The following is a 3,813-nucleotide window of genomic DNA, read 5'->3' as shown; positions in this document are numbered from 1 at the left end:
GCTTCCTGGGCCGCCGCGCGGATCTCGCTGGCGGCCGGCTCTCTCCTCCCCCGCTCACGACTCCGCCCCTGGCCCCCAGGTCACTCCTCTCCAAGTTGGTTTCCGCGCTCTCCCCCGGCTTCCGGGCCCCCGGCGACCCCCGGCCGGGCCCCCGCCGCTGAGTGTCCGTCGGCCGAGGGCCGTCCACAGGTGGCGCCCGGCTCCTCCTCCCCGCGGCGCCCCGCCCCGCCCCGGTGGCGGGAAGCAGGTAAGCCCGCTCCCGCCCCGCGCCCGCAGCCCGCCCCAAGCGGGGTGCCTGCCCCGCCCGCAGCCAGCCGGCCCGGGGTATAAACAACCTTTGCACCCTTCGCAAACGAGAAAGGGGGTGCCGCGCGAAGGAGGGGTAGGCCTTTCTGACCTGTCTAGCCCCTCTGGGCCTGCAGGGGACGCTGCCTGCTCTCCCTCCCGCAGAGGACCTCTGCCCACCCCCAGAACTGGGAGCTTTGGCTTCCTGGTGCCACGGGCTGTTGTGTGGCCGTGGACAAGTACCTGGAACTCCAGACTCGCCGTCCGTAATGGTCTGATGGGCCAGCTGCCCTGGGCCTGCCCATCCAGCAGAGTGGACAAGACACTTCTGCCTGTTCCCTTTAAGGGAGGTGCGTGCCACCCTCCAGCCACCAGGAACCCTCCCAGAGCAGTTCCCCGACACCTGGTTCTCCACATCTGGCGGCAGTTTGCTCTATCGGTGAAGCTCATCACTTCTTATTCCTCCTGGCAAACAGCCTCAGTGCCCCTTCCTTCTTGTAGGGCAATGATGTGGGTGCTGCTCTGACCCCCTCAAACTCACTAGTTCTCTTTGGCCCTCCACTCAACACAGAGTTAGGCATACAGTAGGTGCTCCATAACTGCTGGTTATACAAGATGTGAGGAGAGCCTTTGGGGAACAGTAGGCTCTCCTTACCCTGCACCCCTGTGGCATCAGGAGCCGCAGGGGTGGGGAAGGGGAGGGTGTGCCGCGGAGTCCCGCCACACCCGCTGCACTTTGCTTTGTTAGTTTCAGTTTAGTTTGAGACTACTTGAGCAACCACTGTGTGCCAGTGCTGACGGGGCGCCGGCAGACCTCAGAGGCAGGACCTTGGCCCCAGACATCTCCATACTCCCTGTGCCCAGCTCAGGGCCTGGCACACTCACTGGCTGCTTCTCTCCTCCCTAATGGGCAGGCCTCACTGAGGGTGGGAGGAGCCTCATAACAGCTGCCTGCTATGGCCAGAGACTCCCAGCTGGGAGACCACCTGAGTGTGAAATCCTGGTGGGAAGTTGGGAGGCTCCAGGATCAAAGTTCAGGCCAGGATGAGATGTAAGGCAAGGTTCCCTCCCCCATCTCCCTTTTCCCAACGTGGCCAGTGACTCTGGGTGGCACGGTAAGGGAACTTCAGGTACCACCCTTTCAGTTCCTCAGAAAGTCTCTGGACTATGTGGTGCCCCGCTCTGTTCCAGCCAAGCCTCCAGCCCAGACCACACTGGACTTGGGCTTGTCTGGTTCTCTAACTGGTCCGAAAGTCCTTGAGGGCAAGGCTTGGCTTTTACCTCTGTCCCTCCTAGATTTGCCCAGTCCTGAGATCCAGCTCTGTCCTGGGGAGGGGTCAGTACATGTGGGTTGTAGCAGCAGCTGTGATGGAAACTACCAGAGCCTTATTATCAGGCTCAGCTGTTGTTCCCATCCCTGTCCTGGTCTCCAGACTCCCCTCCAGCCAGATCCAAGGGTCCTGGGCAAGAGGTGCCCAGCTTGTCTGACTCGGATTCAGGCAGGGGTGCTGTGCCTCCTGGCTGGGTGATGGGTAGGTTTTAGGCCCTCCCTTGTCACACTCGGATGTTGAATCATAGAAGGATGGACTCTCCAAAGGCTCAGTTACGGTTACGGGCTGCTTCTTAGAAGGGTGCTGTAATCAGACTTATGGACTCAGAAGTGTTCATCAGTGGGTGTTGGGATCATGGCCTTTCTAAACTGCAGACACAGAAGGGGGACCGCAGAGGTCCCCAGCCAACCCCTCCTGGGGCCCTTCCCCAATACAGGGGCCTGTTGACCTGGGTGGTTATCAGGCTGGTCTTAGCTGTCTCCTGCTGAATCTTTGGGGGCCCAGCAGTGTGCCTGTCACAGGGTCTCAGACAGCAGGAAGAGAGACAGTTTAAGGGTGTGGAGGCAGCCAGCTGGCCAGGCTCTGGCTCTCACTAGCTGGGTGACCTCAGGTGGGACACTTCACCTCTCTGAATCTCAGCATCCATCCTCCTTGGTAAATTGGAAACAATAGTACCTAATAGAAGGGTTAAGTGAATTAATATATGACGGATGCTTAGAAAAGTGCCTTGCGCTGTTTCTTGTCACCATCATTATTTGGCTTGCCAAGTCAGGAATGGAAAGACTCCCTACCCTCATTCCTGCCCCAGTGACCCCTGTGTGTGTCTAGCTGCTTCGGGACAATGAGGCTTTTTGTCATGTGCTATAGCATATCCTCCAGCGAGGCTGGTATCACTGTCCCCATTTTACAGGTGAATAGCCCGAGGCTTCTGGCCCCAGGTCCCCAGCTGGGAAAGTAGCAGAGGCCAAGCTAGGAAGCAGATCTGACAGTCTCCTAAGCCCACGTGGGCTCTCCTGGTGTGCCAGACCCAGACAGCATTGCCTGGGAGCTCCAGAAATGCTTGGAGCTTGGTTCCGCCTTAACCCCTGTGGTTGCTTTGAGGGGCCTGGCAGCCTCTGTGCAGATTTGTCTGTAAAAGCTGTCTGGGCAGCGTGTACTGGTAAGGCTTGAGCAGGACGTGGGCAGGGAGGTCAGCGGCTGGGTGGTGGTGATAGCAGGGGTCAGTAGCAGGGGCTGCAGGAGCAAAAACATCCCATTTGAGACACTCGGACAAGTCGCTTGTTTATAGCATCCAGCAGTGCTGCTCTCTGTGTGGACTTCCACCCAGAGCACCCGGGGCCACAGTGAGACCTCGGGGGCTCTAAAAACTCCCTCCCCAAGTCCAAAGGACTTTCCAGGAAATCCTGGGGTGGCACCGAGGCCTGAGGACTCCATTTTAATCCTGATAGCCCTGGAGGAGTATGGATTGAGCCCAGCCCCCAGAGGACAGCCTGACAGAGGCTGGTGGGGAGGGCTTGGGAGGTAGGGGGCAATGTCCCATCTGGTAGACATCTCAAGACTGCAGGCCCAGACTCAGCGCCTAATGTGCGACTTCTCTGAGCCTCACTTCCCATTTCACAGGGCAGTTAGACGCTTAAGGCGGGAGGCTGCTGGCATCAGATCTACCGTGGTACCAGGTCTGGGGGCTCCTCTGGCCTGCCTTGCTGGGCCAGTGCCCTGGTTGGGAGGCCCACAGAGACTCGAGGAGGGGGCGTGTTGAGAGACCAGGCAGACTGGGCACAGTGGCCCGCCACTGCAATCACAGCACTTTGGGAGGCCGAGGCAGGTGGATTGCTTGAGCCCAGGAGTTCCAGACCAGCCTGGGCAACCTGGCAAAACCCCGGCTCTATAAAAAATAAAATTAGCTAGGCATGGTGGCGCATGCCTGTGGTCCCAGCTACTGAGGAGACTGAGGGGGTAGGATTGCCTGAGCCCAGGATGTCCGGGCTGCAGGGAGCTGTGTTCACAACACTGCCCTCCAGCCTGGGTGACAGAGAGAGACCTTGCCTCAAACAAACAAAAACCAAAAAACCGACTAGGCAGGGGCAGGCTACCAGGCTCTCGCCACTTCTCCTGGCTGCCATAAACAGATGAGCAGTGTGCTGCGGTTGCTGAAAACCAAAATTAACTGCTGCCTCAGCCAAACCAACAGAAATGG

Source organism: Aotus nancymaae, unplaced genomic scaffold, assembly GCF_030222135.1.
Source record: "Aotus nancymaae isolate 86718 unplaced genomic scaffold, 86718_ANA_hifiasm-v0.15.2.pri h1tg000076l, whole genome shotgun sequence".
In the NCBI taxonomy this organism is placed as follows: Eukaryota; Metazoa; Chordata; class Mammalia; order Primates; family Aotidae; genus Aotus; species Aotus nancymaae.
This window is presented reverse-complemented; position numbering follows the sequence as displayed.